A 25,285-nucleotide genomic window follows, 5' to 3' on the forward strand; every position below is an offset into this window, starting at 1 on the left:
GACGATGCTCGTGCTACGATAAACCCCACTGGAGGGACAGCCACAGTGGAATTATTAACTGGTTCTCAGAAAAGATACTCTCTCCAAATTGAAAAAAAGAAACGCTATATTCAGATGTGTACAGGAAATACAGTCCTACAAAAACTGATGACGCATATGAGAAGAAGTCAGTAAATATGGTAGGACGCTCCAAAATTTTGGGTGTATGTGTTGATTCTAACTTGAACTGGAAGAACTATGTTACTAAGCTTGTGAAATAGTTCAGTTAGCTACTTTTATAGTTTGTACAAAACCTAATCTCGGAAACAAACGAATTAATCTCGTGACATAGCTTGCAAGGTACTGACTGCACAAAAGCGAGCAATAGGAATAATATGTGGTGTTCACCCATAGACATCATGTAGCTATCTTTTCCAGGATCTAAACATTTTAATTGTGGCTTCACAGCACATATATTCCCTAAACATATTCATCATAAATAATCCACCACAATTTAAGACCACCAGTGAGGTACATACCTACAACACTTGATGAAAAATGACCTTTATTATCTGTTACTAAAGATGTCAGTGGTTCAGAAAGTAGCTCAATGTTCAGCAACGAACATCTTTGCCCACTAACATAAAATTTACAAATCTAACCTTAAACCAGGAAAACGCATATTCTATGGATACACTGCTGTTTAAAAACTGGTAGCTTATGTGGATAAATAACTTTAGGATAGAAATCGATCTGGCTGAAGCCGGTCTGAACTCACATCATATAAGAATTTAAAGGTCGATCAGAAATAATCACTGGGCTCTTGCAACCAAAATTATTCTTAATCCAAATTCGAGGCCGTAATCTGTTTTGTCAGTATCAGCTCTTAAAAACAATTAGACTTTTACCCTAAGGTAACTTAATCTTACGATCGTAACTTATTGAAAATGTTAACAAATATAAATCAATTATTTCACAATGAAGAGTTTATTTATATGCTTGCAGTACTAACATTTGGATTGAGTAACCCAAAATTGCTGCTGCCAGTCCCAATCCTGCATAAAGAGGAGGATTGACACCCAAATAAGTCGTAAAAAACAAGCCAGGTCACATCTCAGGGCACCTCTGGGGCTAAGTACCCCAGTTGTAACCCTGTCAACGCTTAGGTGTTGACCCCAACACAAATCATTCGATTCAGCATGACAGCAATTTCGCTTATAGAAAGCACTATCCCAGGTGGTAATCAATCCACAATGACAACGTTAGTGAGATAACTGAATCTGGAGAGCTCCCACCAGCATGTGAGAGACAGAAAAGTAAGAAAGTGTCATACTTTGCTACCTTCAATGACAACTCACTCTTCAAAACTGGAAAACTGAAACATCTTACTGATACTTTGGACAAGCAAAGAATTATTGAAACTGCATTACAAGAAATAAGACATACAGACAAAGCAACATTTGAATCGGAAAGATATCACATTCTGAAGGGAAAACCTGGCAAGCGAGTAATGAAGAATGTACCTCAACTGGTCACAGGTTTTATAATCAATAACCAAATCCTGGGAGCCATCACTGACTTCAGCTCTAGAAACAGCAGACTTTCCAACTTACCTTTAGGGGAGCAAATACAATATATACCATGGTCAATGTACATGCTCCCATAAACGACACTATTAGAAGCGACCCAGAGAAAGTAGAAGAATTTTGGGAAGACCTGGAGGAAACACTATCCAAGATTCGAACTAAGAATGCTATCATACTACTTGGAAATTTCAATGCTCAGCTAGGGAAAGAGAGAAAGTTCAGAAATATAATGGGGAACTATCCATCCCACAACAGGACTAACCGGAATGGCGAACGACTAGTGGAAATTTGTAATACATTCGACATGATAATGAAATCAACGGCGTTTAAACGCCTTTCAAGAAAACAGAAAACATGAGTATCTCCCAATCCATTGCTAGGAGAGTTTCAGCTTGACCACGTAGCGATATCAAGACATGCAGAGTAGGAAATTCAAAATGTCAAAGTCCTCAGGGGTGCAAATTTAGACACAGATCACTTCCTATCCAAAATAAAAATCAAAATTCTACCAAGAGCCCATCAGACTAAAAACACTACCCATATTGTGAAGTATGATACAGAGAAACTTACAATTCGCACAGATTTTAAGGTGAGCTTGAATTAGAAGAACCATCAAGGTTGGGAACAGTTGACAGATGCACTGATCGACAGCACAAAGGAAACAGTTTGCCTGGAGAAGAGGAAGAAACATGCATGGTGCTCGGTAGGAGATAAAGCAATCGAAAAGTGTTGGAAAGCGTGGGTCGGTTGGTACTCTCACAAAACACCACAAAATCTAAAGAAATTCCAAGAAGTAAGGAAAACCATTGCTAAAACTATCAGATGTCTCAAGAAGAAATATTTGCAAGAACGTTTAACTAAAATAGAAGAAGACTGTTGGAAGAACAGCACGTGAGACTTCTATAGAATATTGAAGACCAACTGAAGTAGCTGTGATCCTCCAAACCTCAGCTTTAAGAATAAAGAAGAAAAGACAGTGTATGGAGACATGGAAAAGAGTCAGATCTTGGCCGAATACTTTGAACACCTCCTGAATTGTGAAGCGCCATCCGATACATTCAATTACAATGAGAAAAAACCAAACCATGACGCGGAACCATGAACTATAGAGTAGGTTAAGAACATTATAACAATCTTGAAAAATAACAAAACACCTGGGAATCACATGATTATCGCAGAACTCTTAAAGTATGCAAACCAGAATGTGATCATAGAACTAACACAAACTATACGAAAAATCTGGGAGGTAGAGCAGCTTGTATAACGTTCGATATCGGCACTAATACATCCTAAACACAAGAAAGGCGATAAGACGAACCTGGGAACTACAGGGGAATTTCTTAAATACCTGTGACCTATAAGGTATTCTCAAAATCATTGCTAAACAGAGTGGAAGAACAATGAAACCCACCAATTGATCAGCACCAAGGAGGCTTTAGAAAGGAGAGATCACGCGCAGAACAGATCCTGAATCTAAAACATAATCGCTTGTCCGCAGCTCGTGGTCGTGCGGTAGCGTTCTTGCTTCGCGCGCCCGGGTTCCCGGGTTCGATTCCCGGCGGGGTCAGGGATTTTCTCTACCTCGTGATGACTGGGTGTTGTGTGATGTCCTTAGGTTAGTTAGGTTTAAGTAGTTCTAAGTTCTAGGGGACTGATGACCATAGGTGTTAAGTCCCATAGTGCTCAGAGCCATTTGAACCATTTTGAACCATTTGATAATCGCTTATCAAAAACAGAAGAGCAAAAAGTTAGTGCATACGTTCACAGACTTCAAGAAAGTCTTTGATTCTGTAGACAGACACACACTGTTCCAAATTTTAGGGGAGATGAGTTTGGGTAGAAAATCCAGTGAACTGGTTAAGCAGACCCTAAGCAACACAACATCCAAGGACAAGTTCAGAGGAAAGCTGTCAGAGGCCTTTAAGATTAAAACCAGGGTGAGACAGGGAGACGGACGCTGCCTTTTGCTCTTTAATTGTGTCCTGGATAAGATGATCAGAGAGTGGCGACATGGAATGAAAGGGCTGGGTAAAACACGACTGGGGTGTGATAATAAGGGAGTAAAGGTAGATTGTCTAGCATTCGCAGATGACACTGTGATCTTGTCCGAATCACTAGAAGAGGCAGTTAACCAAATCACAGAACTGCAGAGACAGGCAGCTAAAGCAGGCCTACAGATCTCTATCGAGAAGACCTAATATATGACAAACATCACAACAGCTCCTAGACGGATGACAACAGAAGGAAGGAAAATTAAGAAGGTGGAGGGATTCAGATACCTTCGAGATTGGATAGACATTGGACTGACCGAAAAAGAAACAATGAGAGGACGAATAAACAAAATGAACATAGCATACAAACTATCAAAACCTACAATAAGAAGAATATTTCGACAAACGCAAAACTGAAACATTACCAAACAGTGATCCACTCTGAAGTTCTGTACACAGCAGAAACTGCCAACATCGCAAGAACCAGAGTGATCAAGAGGCTAGAACTGATAGGACGAAAGATTCTCAGGAGAATATTAGGTCCTTGAAGAACAGAAGATGATCAATTTAGAAACCCAGCCAACCAGGAACTGAATACTAAGATAGAAAAAATTGCTGACGTCATCAGGAAAAGAAGGAGCACGTTCTTCGAACACATCCTCAGAATGGACCAGGGGAGGTTAACACGACGAATCACACAATTTCTGATGAACAAGAAAACCAAAGTACGATGGATTCAAAAGACACAAAGAGATCTGGAAGATATCAGAATACAGGAACCAGAGATATACAACAGGGTAATTTTTAAATTAAAAATTCAGGGCTTCTAAGCTTTCGAGGACAGAACGAGACCCAGAACAAAATCATCTTTGACAGAAGAACGAAGGAGGTTGAAAAGTATGAGAATGAAAGAATATTGGGAAAGAAGAAAGACCAGAAGAAACGAAGCTGAAGCGAATTAACGTGGTCCTAAGACTGTCAAAGCGAAAGAAGAAGAAGAACAAGAACAAGAAGAAGAAGAGTTTATTTATTCTTCACCTCAACTCAACAAAACATTATCATTAAATGTAGAAAGACCAAGCAAAAAGTCTATAAAAGTAAAATGTTAAGCTCTATACGATCTTCTCGTCCTAACGATAAATTTTGACTTAAAAGTTAAACTCAAAAATTTATTAAGAGACATTTGATTTCTCATCAAGCCACTGATTAAGAGACTAATCATTATGCTACCTTTGACATGGTAAAAATACAGTGGATGTTTAAAAAATGACTAAGTGAGCAGCCCAGAACTCAAAATATTATCAAGAGGACATGATTTTGGCAAACAGGCAGAAATCAATTTTGCATAGTTCCTTACAACAAGTTAACAGTAGCAAATATTAAATACAAGTAAATATACTAAAATCATCATTGTTACAAACATTTTTAAATTAAATCTAAAATCTTAATTAAACGCCCAAAATTATTATCGAATCAAACTCTAAAATAATGAACTCAAACATAATCTTAAAGATAGCTAGTTTAAAGCTTACTATTATATTCTAAAATAAGTACATTATAGGTTAATAACTTTAAAACTTATCCATTAAAGAATAAATAAGTTAATATTTGAATTTAAAAATTAAGTAAAAATATCTTAACTTTAAAAAGTTAATTTTTTTCTTAAATAACTAGATATCTAAGGAACCGATCAACATATCATTTCTAAAAATAACTTAACAATAATTATGACATATTAACTATAAGTTATTTGTAAATCAACCTTAATCGAGAGAAGCAAAATAATAGCTAAAATTTTTGTAAACCCTGGTACCAAAGTTACAACAAATTAAGTCTACTTTAACACATTTAATTTAATATTTCATAAATCACTTACATCACCAATAAACTATGAGATAAATGAATAATATGACAATGTAACACAAGGAATTTATTTCTGTAAATAACTGAATAAACAAAAACTCAATACAATACAGTCTCGAACCAAAATGTTTTGATCTGCAGAGAAAAATTTTCAGTGTAACTAAAATACTTCACTAATATATTATGTCTTGAACCTCTTCCTAGATACAGTTTCCAATAGATCTACTACATTATAGCTTATCTCATCCAAGTTGAAACTATCTTAAAAAATTCCTATAGAATAATCAATAATGAGAGTGACGGGTGATGTGTAAACACCTCAGAGTCAATATCAATTAAATTAATTAAATTACATTACTACCAAATTCACATGCATTAACAGTATTTTACATTGGATCCATTATAAATAAAAATTTGTATCCTTTTTAAGTGTAATTTTTTTGAGTAGGAACAAAACATAATGTGTTCATTATGTTAAAACAAACCATGCACACATGTCCTGTAAATTGAGTCTTTACACATTGTTTCAACGAAAGAGTCGTTCAAGTCATCTATGAAACATGAAATTAAATAACTAACTAAAATATACTTAAAAGATCTGACGATGCATGATGTGCCTTGCTATATAAAGATGTTGACAGACTTAATTTTGCAGTCTGCAAAGTTGATTTGTACAGAACACAATGTCAGCCCGCAATGGAAGGAGCAGAGCAAAGCATTGCTGTTATGGAAACCAAGGAGCTTCGGTGGATTTCTGCCCTAGAACATCATTACCATATCACTGATGATGAAATCCACGGTATGGAGTTGTACCTATCATTGAAACCAAAGGGAAATTATCTTCATTGCTATCGAGACGCACTTAGGGCAGATCAAGAAACAATAGCAACTATAGGGTTTTCGCTGAAAGACGACTGTAATCGACGTATCGGGAGACGGAAGCAACGTTCCGTAGATACCCTTCATATTGACCTCAGGAGGGCAGGTTTCCAGCCCTAAGAAGCATAAAATGGCACCATGTGGAAACTGAGAACTAGGGGGGCATATCCTGCTACAGTGTGAGAGAAACAATTAAGAAGAATAAATGCAACTTACGAATGTACATGTCTCTAATACCACACATATTTCTATGACACTCTTCACTCTTTCTTTGTATAGCGGGAGAGCTTCGATTCGTAATAACAAAGGTCAACAATGAGAGATATCTTTTGATAAAAGTGACTTACTTGTGAATTTAGCATAATGACACCATGGTAACAGAAGGGTAACGTCATAATGGTGACTTCACATAGTGTCACAGAAAGCACAGATCAATTGTAAGAGCAACTATTCATTTACTGACGCAACAGAAAGAAATGTCTGAAAGTAAAGTTGAGAAATCATCTATCAACCAATAGAGCTAACCAAATGGGAAAACCAGGATGCATGATGTCATTGTTGCCTCACTGTACCAGAGCACACAAGCGCACCCACCATAGACTATTGCTGTCTTGGTGGATTTCTATTCAGCTTTCGTGGTCCAGTCAAGACCAAGGTCCAATCTACATGAGTAGTCACCTTCAAATTACCGTGGAGCACCATGGCATGTTGGAGGGACGTTTTCAGCTGTGAGTTGCAAAGCTGCAGTGACGACTACTGAGCTGCGACTGACGGGATGCTGTGACTGTCACCACCCAGCTGGCCTTCTGTAGGCCTGACCGCTAGGGCCCAGTAGCAGATCGTCATCTGTCATGTTGAGGGTAAGCCACTGCCTCTACTCTACCTGGTGTCTGCAGCAGGCACCAATTCTGCCAGCATCTCTGTCCTAAAGGGAAGCTGTAGCCTTCCCCTGCACAGCTACACACACTCCAAGCAGGGCTAGAGAGTGACACTCTTGGGCATTGATATTTGAATTCAATAAGAATGTTCTGTAGAGCAATTAGCAGAGTTTCAGGCCGCCACCCTGCCTGACTTGGTGGCACTGCTGGGATTGTAGTCCACCTGTGACGCAATAGCATTCTTAATGATTTCTAGTGTCTGACAGATCGTCACCACAATGCCATACAGCACAAGTCTGACGACTGTGGGTAACATGCACCAGCGCTCTACAGCATATAAACGTGCAGGGGTGCAGCAGCAATGTTCACTTTTCTGCAGACAAGTCCATTTCCTAAATCTACGTACACGACATGACTGTACGACCCTAAATGGCCTAGTGAACAACCCATCTGCCCTCTAGTACTTTGCTGGTTTGTATATCTTTACCTATCCATAGGTTTGTGACTTCAATGGGCTGCTTGTCGTGTAACACAGAGAGCATGGAGGCGGCAGCTAGGGTTGTTGTTGCATGGGGAATTGCAGAGTGATAACAAGTGCAGGCTCATCTGTGGCAGGATGTAAAAGAACGTGTGTGTAACAAGTGGGACTATGGCAGTCGATCTGTGACTGACGTGGAAATTTGCAGTGGTTACCATGTCAGTCTATGGAGATTTTGAGTCCCAGCCTTCAGAGTGGAACTAGGCTTGTATATCATGGACGTGGTGGAAGCTGCTTTTCATGCAACGAGGCAGGAACTGACATTATTCATTGCTTGTTTTCACTGTGGTTTACACCAAATGTCATGGGCGGTATAGTTGGTCTTTCCTTGTTCGCTCCCTACGTATAACTCACATAATGGGAGATGCGTTATTGGTGATTGTTTGCCTACTGGGTTAGTGCATGTGCTGTTGTGCGCGTATGAAGTCCACAAAACAGTGATGTGAAAACTAGGTTATAGTGTATTTCTGATATCAAATCATTTTCATCTAACTGTGGAATTTTAACTGTGTCGTGGGACCTCACGCTGATTTTGCTGTATCCTGCTGGGGAGCAGGAACTCTATTGTACAGTATCTACCTGTTATCCGAGTGGACAATAAACAGAAAGGCCCGAACAAGTCACGGCAGCTAGAAAAGTGGAACTGTAACATACGTGATAGAAGATGATCTTTACATTCTATATTAATGTGCTTTTAAATTTATTATTGTATGAAGATGTAGCTTTGAATTTTAATAATACTACCGGTGGTTTCAGATTTTAGTAACGCAATTGCTGGTCTTACGTGAAAATATTCAAATAAGAGTGTAAGGGGCTCCATGTAGAAAATTATAACATGGTGATGTGTGGACATAGAACAACTGCGAGTACCTGAAAGGTTCACATTAAAATATATGTTGGAATAATTCTGACCTGGGTTCGACTTTTAGCCATATTTGTTCTGTCAGTATTAGGTTTTTCTTTTTTACACACATCAAAAAAAGTTTTGCATCACCTCGGTTCTGAGAGTTCCGGAACCTGTACAGAAAATTGGAATACAGACCTACATAAACATCTTTCCCGCTCTTCTTATTGCTCATGAAAACCACACGTTGCATGTTGTACCACCGTACAGTGAAACTTTCAGAGGTCGTGGTCCAGATTAATATGCACACCCGTATGTCTGATACCCAGTAACAAGTCCTGTTGCATTGATGCATGCCTGTATTCGTCGTTTCATACTGTCCCCAACCTCATCAAGGCACTGTTGGTCCAGATTGTCCTATAACTGATCAGCGATTCGGCGCAGGTCGCTTAGAGTGGCTGGCGGGTCACATCGTCCATAACAGCCTTTGTCAATCTATCCCAGACATGTTCGATAGGGTTCATGTCTGGAGAACATGCTGGCCACTCTAGTCGAGCGATGTCGTTATCCTGAAGGAAGTCATTCACAAGATGTATACAATGGGGGCGCGAATTGTCGTCGACGAAGACGAATGCCTTGCCAATATGCTGCCGGTATGGTAGCACTATCGGACGGAGGATAGCATTCACGTATCGTACAGCCGTTACGGCGCCTTCCATAACCACCAGCGGCGTACGTCAGGCCCACATAATGCCACCCGAAAACAGCATGGAATCCAACCTTGCTGCACTCGCTGGACAGTGTGTCTAAGGCGTTCAGCCTGAAAGGGTTGACTCCAAACACGTCTCCGACGATTGTTTGGTTTGGAGGCATATGCGACACTCATCGGTGAAGAGAACGTGATGCCAATTCTGAGCGGTTCGTTCGGCATGTTGCTGGGCCCATCTGTACCGCGGTGCATGGTGTCGTGGTTGCAAAGATAGACCTCACCATGGACGTCGAGAGTGAAGCTGCACATCATGCAGCTTATTTCGCACAGTTTGAGTCGTAACACGACGTCCTGTGGTTGAACGGAAAGCATTATTCAGCATGGTAGCGTTGCTGTCAGGATTCCTCCGACCCATAATCTGTAGGTAGCGGTCATCCAATGCAGTAGTAGCCCTTGGGCGGCCTGAGCGAGGCATGTCATCGACAATTCCTGTCCCTCTGTATCTCCGCCACGTGCGAACCACATCGGTTTAGTTCACTCCGAGACGCCTGGCGCCTGGACGCTTCCCTCGCTGAGAGCCCTTCCTGGCACCAAGTAACAATGCGGACGCGATCGAACCGTGGTATTGACCGTCTAGGCATGGCTGAACTATAGACAACACGACTCTTGTACCTCCTTCCTGGTGGAATGACTGCAACTGATCGGTTATCGGACCCCCTACGTCTAATAGCTGCTGCTCATGCGTGGTTGTTTACATCTTTGGGCGGGTTTACTGACATCTCTGAACAGTCAAAGGATTAGTGTCTGTGATATAACATACACAGCCAACGTCTATCTTCAGGAGTAATGGAAACAGGGGTGATGCAAAAGTTTTATTGATGTGTGTATTATCGCTGTGAAACGTGGGATATGTTATATATCTGCAATTAATGTTAGGGAACCCGTGTGGTATTGCTTTCGAAGTGAAGTGGGGCTCAATCACCACGACCTTTCTGTAACAGCTTATTGCCTATAAATTGATCATGCTCTGTAACCTAATCGTGTCATTTTTTCTATGAAGGTTATGCTATGGGGATTTTGGTAACATACAACAAAGTTGTAATGTTAATGTTTTAATAGATGTGACTCTGCAGGCTTTTTTCCGAGTTCAGTTTGAATAACTCAAGTTCCACGGCACAGTACGCAAGTCTCGTAGGGTCGTTATGTTCCTACTTGGCGTTGAGTATGGTCCTACTTATCATCGATTTAACGTTTTGTAACTACGATTCCAAAAACGCTGCTAAGTCAGACCGTATTAATCAGTACAACAGCCCTGTGAGCAAATAGTCATCGTCAGGTCATCTGTAAGTAAACGGTACATAATTCCGGTACAATATTTCTAATATTACACGTAAATAATAACTATAAAACATTACTATGCCATTTGTTACATACTTGATATGGCTGTGACATCAATACGTTATAGTGGTTACGTCACTGTGTCTTTATTTTAATTACAATCTATTTGTGTTCTTGGAGTAATAACGGTTGGTTGCACTAAATCTGACTTGTCATCAGATAGAATTTTCAAATTGCCTTTCCTTTCTTTAGAGCAACTATTTTGTAATAGTTTATTTGACAGATGTATGGTTTCCATCAGTTTCGCTTATCAAGCTGTAATTTCGGTTGTGTTTGCGAGTGGTATCGTTGGTGCACAGACATACATTAGTAGGCTGCCAATGGAGCATCTTTTACTGAAACCTCAAGTTTTTTTTAAGTAAGAGCGCGCCATCAGGAAGTTTGTTTGTGGTACTACTACTATTTTCTGAAATGAAATTACGATGTGAGCTTTACGAGGCGATCTAAATAAATTCTACAATTGAGTAAATATCTGCGTAACAGTTGATTTTCTTAACACGATTTTGCAATGTATGTGTTAAACTCAAGTTACACGTTCACAGGTTTAAATCACACAATAGTTTTCGTAAGAACACTCAAATGAATGAACACACTTGCTATCAACGACAAATAGCACGCTCTGCTTATAGAAGACTGCCATAACAAGCATACTATTCGAAGAATAGCCGAAGTTAATCAGAACTGGTTAAGAACATATCAATGAGCTACGTTTCTTAAAATCCGTTAAAAATGTATAAATTATTTCAACATTGCCGGTATTTCGGATAAGACAAACTGTATTATAATTGTGTTACTTCTGCCAGTACCTCGTCTCCTACCTTCCAAACTTAACAGAAGCTATCCTGCAAACCTTCCAGAACTAGCACTCCTGAAAGGCAAAGGTCTCGAGTTCGAGTCTCGGTCTGGCACACAGTTTTAATCTGCCAGGAAGTTTCGTATCAGCGCACACTCCGCTGCAGTGTGAAAATTCTCCTTCTGTATTACAATTATTTATGGTTACATACAATACAAAAACAAAAATATGGAACTTGTTTCTAGTTATGCTTACATTGAGACAAGTTCCTTCTTTGGTGTCATCCGTCTGCTGTACGAAAAATTACAGCCAAACACGACGCATTTTTCTAGATGTTATGAAACTCGAAAAATGGTTCAAATCGCTCTCAGCGCTATGGGACTTGACATCTGAGGCCATCAGTCCCCTAGACTTAGAGCTACTTAAACCTAACTAACCTAAGGACATTACGCACATCCATGCCCGAGGCAGGATTCGAACCTGCGACAGTAGCAGCAGCGCGGTTCCGGACTGAAGCGCCTAGAACCGCTCTGTCGCATCGGCCGACGACGAAACTCGAAACGTAACGTAGTTTTATCAGTTTGTCCCCATTTTGACGACTGTTTTATCAGTAAATAAACAGCCGCTTACACGTCCTTTGTATTGGCCTTCACACGGCAATTCTTCGGTGACACCAGTGGTACTGTATAGGGTTAAGCCTGTATAGTAATGTATGTCTGTGCGTTGGTGGTCTTGCGTAATCTCTGATTGTTTCGTAATATTTTGTGTCTCTATCCGTTTTATTGACTCATAATTTCAGTGAAGCAATATCGCGGAACGATAGATCGTTATCTCAACAGGACCACTTGCTACCACTGCGAAATTCGGACACGTGCTGCTTTACGCATCTCCTTCATACACGAGACGTAACACGAGCTTCTAGCAAGCAAACGACAATCAAAGGGCCTTTCTGAACACGAAAACCGCTGCGTAATGTTCCCTTATATGCCAAATGTAGTCAGTGTCACTCGCACCTACTGCGTGCAGTTACTAATCATTTGCATATCAAAACATATAGTACACAAGGTGGTGCCAGTTCGACTTTTCTTGCATGACTCTTTTGTGCTGTAGCAACTGTCTTTGCTAGCTGTGCATACAGAGGTAGGGAAGGAGGGGAGAGGGAGAGATGGAGGGAGGGAGAGAGAGAGAGAAAGAGAGAGAGAGAGAGAGAGTTAGGCGGGAGGGAGGGGGGAAGAGAGAGAGGGATAGAAGTTCTGAAAGAATACTATATGATGATGAATATTAAACACATGTTAGTACTGACCTCCTAATGTACCAGTTAATACGAAAATGACACAGAAATAGAATGGAACTGAGCTTTCAACAGTGAAAAGAGTGTGTTGAACATAAATCTTCATTCTGTCGGTTTTACTAGGGCAGTGGTCGCCAAACTGCGGCTGGCTAGCCACGTGTAGCTCTCTGGTCCACGGAGAGTGGGTCTTCTACGTGAGGGCGTGCGGCTGAAACTTGGTGGCCCATGTGCATCTACTTTTGCCCATGTGCAAAAGTAGATTTTTCGGCCTGAGCGAGTCCATTTACTTCGTTGTAGACGTTACGTCTAATCTAAACCAGCTTAATAGTAACCCACAGGAGAAAGTAAACACAATTCTGTTGGCTTCTGTCTCGGGCTCTTCGGCCGACGTTTGTTTGACGATTTTTCTTACACTTCGTCTGCAAGAGTGGCTCGCATTTTTAAATTCCACCCGCCATTGCTGGCGAAGAGTGGCTGGCGTTGGTAAAACTTCACCTCCATTGCTGGTGGTGGGCTAGCGTCGAGCTCGCGGCCGCAGATTGTGCCAACGCCCAAGGGCTTTTCAGTGGGCATTACTGCTGCGGTTCTCCCCCTCCTACCGTCAACGTTCGTTCGTTGCAGCACTGGAATTCAGGTTCTGTTTACCCTGAAGATTTCTTCTTTCTTGTTTGAGGTATTGTCGTGTTTGTGTTTTTGCATAGCTTCCCTGAGCAAACAGGTGTGACAGCTCTTTTCTACACGAGGAAATTCCTTGTCGGCGAATTTTACTATGTGGCCAGCCTCACACAGCGTGTGCCCCGCTACAGCCGATTTGGCCACCACCTGCAATGCCGCTTACCTGAGGTGATGACTGATCGTCCAGTCATACCAACACAGATTTTTCCACATGTACATGGTATGCGGGATATTCCCGACATCGCAAGTGGGGTCTTCTCTCTTCCCAATCTGAGACACTCTTTGAATTTGTTTATAAATAGCCTTTACGCTGTGTTTCCACAATACATATCCGATTCTGTCGGTCACCCTGGGAATGTACGACAGAAAGGCTGTACCCGACATGTCTTTTTCCGATGTGTCACGTAGCCCAGTTCTTGATTTTATGACGCTTTTTATGTAACGAGTGGTACTCACAGAATTAAACAGGGAAGCAATGCAGATACACAAGCATGACAGTAGCTTCAAGAAGAAGGGAGAAAGCCTCAGGGTGAACGGATCATGGATTCCCACGCTACAGCAAACGTAGCAAGGGGAAACCCGCAGTAGTAATGACTACGGAATAGCCCTTGCACTTTGGCGTGCTAGGTACATACAGTCTGCAGCCGCGAGCTCGACTTCAGTCTACCACCAGCTATGGAGGGTGAAACTTTGACAATGGCAGCCATTAGTGCTGGCGAAACGTCAGGAAAATCTCATCAGACCATCGTCTGCCGAAGAACCCGTGACAAAAGCCAACTGGTAGTTCGTTAACAGGTGGCCACGAATTGTAATTTTGTTGATGTTAGAAATTATTTCATTTGAAAATAAATTATGTCTTTTTGTTTAAGGTTTAGAAAGAGAAACTTTGATTCACTTTCTAATTATTTCAGAAGGTCTCCTAGAAAATAATTCTGATACTGAGATTTGCTAATTGAAGCAACACTTTTAACTATGAGTGAAACTTTTCTCATCAACTTTCAAAAATTCAAAATCAGCAAAGTGACGTTAGTCTTTGTTTAAAAACCGATTGATAGTACTGTACCAATATTAAATTTTTATTTCTGTGAAATTGACACTGGAACTTTGAAATGCAGTTGCTGGATTAAAAAAAAAAAAAAGAATAGCTCTGAGCACTATGGGACTCAACTGCTGTGGTCATAAGTCCCCTAGAACTTAGAACTAACCTAAGGACGTCACACACATCCATGCCCGAGGCCGGCCGCGGTGGTCTAGCGGTTCTAGGCGTTCAGTCCGGAACCGCGCGACTGCTACGGTCGCAGGTTCGAATCCTGCCTCGGGCATGGACGTGTGTGATGTCCTTAGGTTAGTTAGGTTTAAGTACTTCTAAGTTCTAGGGGACTGATGACCACAGATGTTAAGTCCCATAGTGCTCAGAGCCATTTGAACCATTTGAACCATGCCCGAGGCAGGATTCGAACATGCGACCGTAGCGGTCGTGCGGTTCCAGACTGTAGCGCCTTTAACCGCTCGGCCGCTCCGGCCGGCTGTTCTTTCCTCATTCCAAACTGCACGTTCATCTGAAGAATCATTTTCAACCATAAACCTAATCATGAGTAAATTGAGAAATCGTATTACGCATGAGGTCCTGGAACCGTACATAAATTTAAAACCGACAACACTCGATTTAACTTACCCGAAGGAGGAATTTTTAAATTTCACGCTCAAGAAATCTTCAAGCAGGAGAACCGTACAAACATATCGACATTTGACCGTCGGGTACGCTCCCGTATGAACGACACAGGAATAAGCGTAACTGCCGTAGAGAAGCAACTTAAAGATTTGAAAATAAATAAATCAGCAGGTCCGGATGGAATCCCAGTCCGATTTTACAAAGAGCGACACTGGCCTCATACCTGGCCTGCATTTATCGTGAATCTCTCGCCCTGCATAAGAGGAAAAGCCTTTGGTCTTAGAAGAAATTTCAGTCCTTGTACTGTTGATATTTGGCGCTGTTAACAAACGAATTTGTAGGACAATGGGCTAAGCCAGCACTATCACGGTAACGATTTACTCTTGGACTTTTCATTCTGATCAAGCAACAAATCTGTAGATTACCATCCACGTCGCCGGAAAGACATGGCACGTGTGTGAGACACTGGAGTTGCAGTCGTGCGGGCGGGGGTTCAAATTCACTCCCGGCTATCCAGATTTATATTTTCTGCGATTTCTGTAAATCGCTTAAGGCTAGCCCCTAGGCAGAGTTTCCTTCACACGTATCCCGAGCCCGAGCTAGTGTTCCGTCTATAATGACATCATTGTTGACGTCACGTTTAACGTTAAACTTCTTCCGTTTTCACCAAGTACGTCATACACGTTGCTGATTTACCTGTAACAGAGAAAAACTACCCTCGCTTCGCAGATTAAAGACTAAAAAAAAAAAAGCTTCTAATAGTGCTGAAACTCTCATCAACCTCTAAATTCGCACACAAAATCGGGAAGTTTCCCGTTTACCGTCTACACAAACCGCTGAAAAATATTGGTACTAGACCATGAAAATGGGATACTCATTGAGAGATACGTTCGTGGACATAGATAACTTTACAAGATATTTGTCATTAACTATTTTGAAAGACCCCACGAACCATGGGGCGTGCCAAGTTGAGGTGACTTGCGCACTTCAACCATACGCAAGTACACTGAGATGACGAAAGTCATGGGATAGCGATACGCACGTATACAGACGGCAGTAGCATTGCGTACACAAGATGTAGAAAAGTAGTGCATTTGCGGAGCTATCATTTGTATTCAGGTGATTCATGTGAAAACATTTCCGGCGTGCTTATGGTTGTACTATGGAAATTAACAGACGTTGAACGTGGAGTGGTAGGTCGAGCTAGATGCCTGGGACATTCGATTTTGGAAATCGGTAGGAAATTCAATATTCCGGGATCCACAGTTTCAAGAGTGTGCCAAGAAAACCAAATTTCAGACATTACCTCTCACCACGGACAACACAGTGGCCGAGGGCAGCGACGTTGGCGTAGAATTGTCAGTGCTAACAGACTAGCAACACTGCCTGTAATTACTGCAAATAACAATGTGGAACGTACAACGAACGTATCCGTCAGGAATGTGCGCCGAAATAAGGGCTATTGCAGCAGACGACCGACGCGAGTGCCTTTGCTAACAGCATTATGTCGCCTGCAGCGCCTCTCCTGCATTCGTGACCATATCGGTTGGACCCTAGACGACTGGAAAACCGTGGCCTGGTCAGATGAATCCCGACTTTGTACGATAAGAACTGATGGTTGGGTTCGAGTATGGCGAAGAACCGACGGAGCCAAGTTGTCGACAAGGCACTGAGGGAGCTGGTGGTGGGTCCAGAATGCTGTGAGCTGTGTTTGCATGGAATGGACTGGATCCTCCGGTCCAAATCATCTCCCTGATTGGAAACGGTTATGTGTGGTTAATAGGAGACCATTTGCAGCCATTCACGGGGTTCATATTCCCAAACGACTATGGAATTCTTACGGATGACAGTGTGGCATGTTACCGGGCCACTACTGTTCGCGATTGGTTTGGGGAACATTCTGGATAGTTCGAGCGGATGATTTGGCCACCCAAAACGCCTGACATGAATCCCACAGAACAACCACAGAATCCCACGTGTACAACGACGACATATCTGTGGAGAGGCAGACATTGACGTGTTTCCTGAACAGGGGAAGCAACCTTTTTAGCAACTGCAGAGGCAACGGCCTCGATGATAGACTGATCTGGCCTTGAAAGATTGGCCGAGAAGGTTTCGCTGTGCCGGTACTGCGAATGGCGGAAACCAACGGGAAACTTCCCAAGAGCATGCAGCTCTACTATATGGCTAAATGTATTTGGTTCTCAGAACGTCGTTACCAGGAAAGATATTTCTCTGGAGTGTAGCGTTGTATGGCAGTGAAACGCGAACAATAAGCAGTTCAGTCAAGAGAGAACAGAAGATTTTGAAATGTGGGGCTGCAGAAGAATGATGAAGGTTAAATGGGTACACCGAATTAAATGGGAAAAAAATCAATTTATGGCACATATTGACTATAAAGACGGATTTGTTGACAGGACACATCCTGAGACATCAATGAATTGTCAGTTTGGTAATGGAGGATATCAAATGTTAGCTCCACGCCTGAAGGACTGTGACCTTGCGGACGGGGAGCATTACAAACGTGCATACCTCCAAGGCGTCGACTCCCAGCACTTCTACATCTACATCTACATTTATACTCCGCAAACCACCCAACGGTGTGTGGCGGAGGGTACTTTACGTGCCCTTTCCTGTTCCAGGAGTATAGTTCGCGGGAAGAACGACTGCCGGAAAGCCTCCGCGCGCGCTAGAATCTCTCTAATTTTACACCCCTAATCTCCTCGGGAGGTATAAGTAGGGGGAAGCAATATATTCGATACCTCATCCAGAAACGCACCCTCTCGAAACCTGGACAGCAAGCTACACCGCGATGCAGAGCGCCTCTCTTGAGTTTGCTAAACATCCCCGTAACGCTATCACACTTACCAAATAACACTGTGACGAAACGCGCCGCTCTTCTTTGGATCTTCTCTATCTCCTCTGTCAACCCGACCTGGTACGGATCCCACACTAATGAGCAATACTCAAGTATAGGTCGAACGAATGTTTTGTAAGCCAGCTCCTTTGTTGATGGACTACATTTTCTAAGGACTCTCCCAATGAATCTCAACCTCGCACCCGCCTTACCAACAATTAATTTTATATGATGATTCCACTTCAAATCGTTCCACACGCATACTCCCAGATATTTTACACAAGTAACTGCTACTAGTGTTTGTTCCGCTATCATATAATCATACAATAAAGGATCCTTCTTTCTATGTATTCGCAATACATTACATTTGTCTATGTTAACGGTCAGTTGCCACTCCCTGTGCCAAGTGCCTATCCGCTGCAGATCTACCTGCATTTCGTTGCAATTTTCTAATGCTTCAACTTCTCTGTATACTACAGCATCATCCGCGAAAAGCCGTATGGAACTTCCGACACTATCTACTAGGTCATTTATATATATTGTGAAAAGCAATGGTCCCATAACACCCCCCTGTGGCACGCCAGAGGTTACTTTAACGTCTGTAGACGTCTCTCCATTGAGAACAACATGCTGTGTTCTGTTTGCTGAAAACTCTTCAATCCAGCCACACAGCTGGTCTGATATTCCGTAGCCTCTTACTTTGTTTATCAGGCTACAGTCCGGAACTGTATCGGACGCCTTCCGGAAGTCAAGGAAAATGGCGTCTACCTGGGAGGCTGATCTAATATCTTCTGGGTGTCATGAACAAATAAAGCGAGTTGGGTCTCACACGATCGCTGTTTCCGGAATCCATGTTGATTCCTATAGAGTAGATTCTGGGTTTCCAGAAATGACATGATACGCGAGCAGAAAACATGTTGTAAAATTTTACAACAGATCGATGTCAGAGATATAGGTCTATAGTTTTTCGCATCTGCTCGACGACCCTTCTTGAAGACTGGGATTACCTGTGGTCTTTTCCAATCATTTGGAACCTTCCGTTCCTCTAGAGACTTGCGGTACACGGCTGTTAGAAGGGGGGCCAGTTCTTTCGCGTACTCTGTGTAGAATCGAATTGGTATCCCGTCAGGTGCAGTGGACTTTCCTCTGTTGAGTCATTTCCGTTGCTTTTCTATTCCTTGGACACTTATTTCGATGTCAGCCATTTTTTCGTTTGTGCGAGAATTTAGAAAAGGAACTGCAGTCCGGTCTTCCTCTGTGAAACAGCTTTGGAAAAAGGAGTTTAGTATTTCAGCTTTACGCGTGTCATCCTCTGTTTCAATGCCACCATCATCCCAGAGTGTCTGGATATGCTGTTTCGCGCCACTTACTGATTTAACGTAAGACCAGAACTTCCTAGGATTTTATGTCAAGTCGGTACATAGAATTTTACTTTCGAATTCACTGAACGCTTCACGCATAGCCCTCCTTACGCTAACTTTGACATCGTTTAGCTTCTGTTTGTCTGACAGGTTTTGGCTGCGTTTGAACTTGCAGTAGTTTCCTAACTTTGTGTCTGGATATGCTGTTTCGCGCCACTTACTGATTTAACGTAAGACCAGAACTTCCTAGGATTTTATGTCAAGTCGGTACATAGAATTTTACTTTCGAATTCACTGAACGCTTCACGCATAGCCCTCCTTACGCTAACTTTGACGTCGTTTAGCTTCTGTTTGTCTGACAGGTTTTGGGTGCGTTTGAACTTGCAGTAGTTTCCTAACTTTGTTGTTGAACCACGGTGGGTTTTTCCCGTCCCTCACAGTTTTATCGCCACGTACCTGTCTAAAACGCATTTTACGATTGCCTTGAACTTTTTCATAAACACTCAACATTGTCAGTGTCTATTACTGTTGCTAAACAGATAAACCTTCCTCCCTTTTTTTATATTCCTATTTACTTCCATACCAGGGATGCTGCAACGGCCTCATGATCACTGATTCCCTGTTCTGTACATACAGAATCGAAAAGTTCGGGTCTGTTTGTTATCAGTAGGTCCAAGATGTTATCCCCACGAGTCGGTTCTCTGTTTCTACCACCCGTCCTAAACATCTGAGTGTCCCCGTCTATATCTGGTAAATTGAAATCTCCACCTAAGACTATAACATGCTGAGAAAATTTATGTGAAATGTATTCCAGATTTTATCTGAGTTGTTCTGCCACTAATGCTGCTGAGTCGGGAGGTCGGTAAAAGGAGCCAATTATTAACTTAGCTCGGTTGTTGAGTATAACCCCCACCCATAATAATTCACAGTAACTATACACTTCTACTTCACTACAGGATAAACTACTACTAACAGCGACAAACACGCCACCACCGGTTGCATGCATCCTTTCTAAACACCGTCTGTGCCTTTGTAAAAATTTCGGCAGAATTTATCTCTGGCTTCAGCCAGCTTTCCGTACCTATAACGATTTCAGCTTCGGTGCTTTCTATCAGCGCTTGAAGTTCCGGTACTTTACCAACGCAGCTTCGACAGTTTACAATTACAATACCGATTGCTGCTTGTTCCCTGCATGTCCTGACTTTCCCCCGCACCCTTTGAGGCTGTTGCCCTTTCTGTACTTGCCCGAGGCCATCTAACCTAAAAAACCGCCCAGTCCACGCCACACAAGCCCTGCAAACCGTGTAGCCGCTTGTTGCGTGTAGTGGACTCCTGACCTATCCAGCGGAATCCGAAACCCCACCATCCTTTGGCGTAAGTCGAGAAATCTGCTGCCTACACGGTAGCACAACCGTCTGAGCCTCTGATTCAGACCCTCCACTCACCTCTGTACCAAAGGTCCGCAGTCAGTCCTGTCGACGATGCTGCAGATGGTGAGCTCTGCTATCATCCCGCTAGCGAGACTGGCAGTCTTCACCAAATCAGATAGCCGCCGGAAGCCAGAGAGTATTTTCTCCGATCCATAGCGACACGCATCATTGGTACCGACATGAGCGACCACCTGCAGATGGGTGCACCCCGTACCCTCCATGGCATCCGGAAGGACCCTTTACACGTCTGGAATGATTCTCCCCGGTATGCACACGGAGGGTCTCATCGCAACCAGAGGTCCTGCTCTCAGCGGATCCATTTGACGATTTCTTAGTGGAGCAGAATAAGCTTTCTGGGCCTGCGCCCATGCAATGGCTGCTGCAGTTCTATAACAACTGTCTTCCTAAAATCTGGAAGAGGAGAACGATCATTGCCACACTGAAACCCGGCAAGCAGCTGCTATGCCAAGATCTTTCGCCCTATAATGTTCGGAAGAATATTACTTAATCGTCTCGGCCGTGTCGCCGAACCACAACTGATCCCACAATAATCTGAGTTTGGTGCTATAAAAATTGCACAAAATGATTTAGAGCGCCGTTTGGTCACAAGAGCAGTGTTTGTGGATCCGTCCGCAGCTTACGGTACTGTGCAGCACAATACCGTGTTCCAAGAACTATATCAATTAATAACGATTTTTGGTACCTGTAACACTTGAAAATCCTCTAAGACCGAAATCTAGATTGTGGAATAAAACCTGTTGTACAGTCAAACGACGGTTAAACCTTTCAAAGAATTAACGAGAGATTTTGAACTTACCGAATTCATGGGGTCTGTCCTTTAGGACCGTAGATTCTACGTCGAACTAGATGGCGAGGAATGTAGATGGAGAATACAAAAATGCGTTCTGCACCAAAGTAGCGTCATAGTACTATCCTTGTCTGAGATGTAAGAGTAATGATTAACCACAACTTTATAACACAAAAATCTTCAGTTATGTTGCCGATCTGGCGCTAATGCCTCCAGTCAAATATTCCGACTTCACACTCTCGCAGGGAGACTACTAAAATAAATACGCGAAACCGGCTAAAACTAAAGTATGCGCTTTTCATCTACGAAAAAAAGACGAAAATAGAAAATTAAAAGATGTATGGGATGGCATGGAGCTGGAGCACTGTCATAATCCAAAATACCTGGGGGTGGCTCTGGACCGTGCGCTGACGTTCAGGCAGCAGTGTCCAAACTTTAAACAAAAACTATGCGCCCGCAATAACATAATCAGTAAGTTCACAAGCAATGGATGAAGTGGCCAACCGACAGTACTCAGAACATCGGACTTGCATTACGTTACTTTGCCGCTGAATACCCCTGCCGTCTTTGGTACAGTTGTACCATCTGGATGTTGCCATCAAGGAGACACATAGAATGACATCAGAATGCTTGAGGGCCGCTGCTACCTGCAAACTCAGCAGTCTGGTGGGTATAGCCTCGCCAGATATAAAGACGGTAAGTTACCGCTAACACAGAGAGATGCAAAGTGGAACTGAAAGCTGCTCACCCATTGCGTGGACACCAATTTCCGCTAAGCAGGCTGAAATCTAGGAAGAGCTTACAAGAAACTTCAGTCCACGAGAGAGCATCACCGTCAATGGCACGACAAAACCTGTGGTCAACCAGAAACGCAGATATCGCATCATGAATCATAGCTTCGGAGGCCCTACCCTCAGTAGAAAATCTGCAACGTAAAACGTGGAAGTCCCTCAACAGACTGAGAAGAGAGGTGTGTAGAACAAAGGATAATATGGCCAAATGGAACGAAATTGGGGTGCATAGAACACAGGATAATATGGCCAAATGGAACTATCTTGGGGACCTGTCAAACCACCTATCCCCTCTGCAGCTGTGGCAACTTTCCTCTTGGCTGGAGGATTTACTGTGGGCCAGAGACAATGCCGTCGAAGTCGCTAATTTTTGGTCTGACTACATTTAGAGTTTGTAATGTATTTATTTACAACTATTATTATATGGCTCTAATTGTCTCAAAGTATATATATATATATATATATATATATATATATATATATATATATATATATATAGGGCTATTACAAATGATTGAAGCGATTTCATAAATTCACTGTAGCTCCATTCATTGACGTATGATCACGACACACTACAGATACGTAGAAAAACTCATAAAGTTTTGTTCGGCTGAAGCCGGACTTCAGGTTTCTGCCGCCAGAGCGCTCGAGAGCGCAGTGAGACAAAATGGCGATAGGAGCCGAGAAAGCGTATGTCGTGCTTGAAATGCACTCACATCAGTCAGTAATAACAGTGCAACGACACTTCAGGACGAAGTTCAGCAAAGATCCACTAACTGCTAACTCCATTCGGCGATGGTATGCGCAGTTTAAAGCTTCTGGATGTCTCTGTAAGGGGAAATCAACGGGTCGGCTTGCAGTGAGCGAAGAAACGGTTGAACGCGTGCGGGCAAGTTTCACGCGTAGCCCGCGGAAGTCGACGAATAAAGCAAGCAGGGAGCTAAACGTACCACAGCCGACGGTTTGGAAAATCTTACGGAAAAGGCTAAAGTAGAAGCCTGACCGTTTACAATTGCTACAAGCCCTGACACCCGATGACAAAGTCAAACGCTTTGAATTTTCGGCGCGGTTGCAACAGCTCATGGAAGAGGATGCGTTCAGTGCGAAACTTGTTTTCAGTGATGAAGCAACATTTTTTCTTAATGGTGAAGTGAACAGACACAATGTGTGAATCTGGGCGGTAGAGAATCCTCACGCATTCGTGCAGCAAATTCGCAATTCACCAAAAGTTAACGTGTTTTGTGCAATCTTAAGGTTTAAAGTTTACGGCCCCTTTTTCTTCTGCGAAAAAAACGTTACAGCACACGTGTATCTGGACATGCTGGAAAATTGGCTCATGCCACAACTGGAGACCGACAGCGCCGACTTCATCTTTCAACAGGATGGTGCTCCACCGCACTTCCATCATGATGTTCGGCATTTCTTAAACAGGAGATTGGAAAACGATGGATCGGTCGTGGTGGAGATCATGATCAGCAATTCATGTCATTGCCTCCACGCTCTCCCGACTTAACCCCATGCGATTTCTTTCTGTGGGGTTATGTGAAAGATTCAGTGTTTAAACCTCCTCTAACATGAAACGTGCCAGAACTGCGAGCTCGCATCAACGATGCTGTAGAACTCATTGATGGGGACATGCTGCGCCGAGTGTGGGAGGAACTTGATTATCGGCTTGATGTCTGCCGAATCACTAAAGCGGCACATATCGAACATTTGTGAATGCCTAAAAAAACTTTTTGAGTTTTTGTATGTGTGTGCAAAGCATTGTGAAAATATCTCAAATAAGAAAGTTATTGTAGAGCTGTGAAATCGCTTCAATCATTTGCAATAACCCTATATATATATATATATATATATATATATATATATATATATTAATTTATGTATTAATTTTATATATTTAGTCTCTTTTTCTCTTTCTGTCTATTTGGTATGCAACGCTTTTGACACGAATAAATAAATAACTTCCCTCTGCCGTGGAAACAGCTCCACAGCAGTATAGCTACAAGCACGGGCTATTTATAGCGGCGCAGCTACACCCATTGGCAGATTTCCGCCTATGCTATGGGCCAACTAATGTGCCGGCTAATCGTAACCCTTCCGTCAGGGGCCGGTAGGAGCCACCGACACAGGACTTTGCACCTATCCAACGTCACCTCTGGGAAGTATCATCGGCCAGTTGCTGCCGAGTACACTCTCCTTCCTTCCAGTGAGGAACTTCGTTGAATTAGTCTTTACTTTCTTAATCTTAACTAACTTTAAGTCATACATGAATGACTGACATTGATTGCGAGTGGGTGTTGATGTAAATCAATGGGGGAAAGATGAAAATGTGTGCCAGACCAGGATTCGAGACCGGGTCTCGTGCTTACCAGACAGTTGCTCTGACCAATAAGCCATCCGGTCACAGTGGTTAGTGCATCTGCACGGCCTACCCTGGTACTCCTCCCGTCAGACCCAAATTTTCAACTTATCCACACACTACGAATACAGTTCCCATTGCCCACCATCCTTATTACTCATGCCATTTCCCTGATTCTCGTAATAGTTGGAGCCTGGTTTGCATCCGAACCGAAGAGATCATTGTCCGTTTCGTCTTAATTATATATATGTTTCGCCTATCCGAAAGAACAGCCACTAAATATATTTAAGTAACTTTTTAGTTTTCCAGGCGAACGCCTGATACAAGTCTGTGAGAGGTCGGTATTGAGTATTGTAAGCAAATTTTTTTGTTTAGCTGATATCCTATTGTGTTGTAATAAACATTCCTCTAGTTGACTTGGAACGTGTAGTTTCTCAGGCATCTAACTACGTGAGATTTACCAGACAAAAGTGTGGAGAATACATCAGAGTGGGTCCAAGGCTTGGGGACAGAAAGCAGATTCAAATGGATGTTGGTTGCGACAGTTACGCAGAGGTGAACGGGGTTGCGCAGGACAGAG

General features: G+C 42.6%; 1 protein-coding gene across 1 annotated transcript in view; it reads right to left on the bottom strand.

The window, feature by feature from the left end:
• LOC124616010 (UDP-glycosyltransferase UGT5-like) overlaps positions 1–25,285 on the bottom strand; it is a 105,927-nt gene that overhangs the window by 22,794 nt on the left and 57,848 nt on the right. The window lies entirely within an intron of this gene.

This window comes from Schistocerca americana, chromosome 5 (genome assembly GCF_021461395.2).
Source record: "Schistocerca americana isolate TAMUIC-IGC-003095 chromosome 5, iqSchAmer2.1, whole genome shotgun sequence".
Lineage (NCBI taxonomy): Eukaryota > Metazoa > Arthropoda > Insecta > Orthoptera > Acrididae > Schistocerca > Schistocerca americana.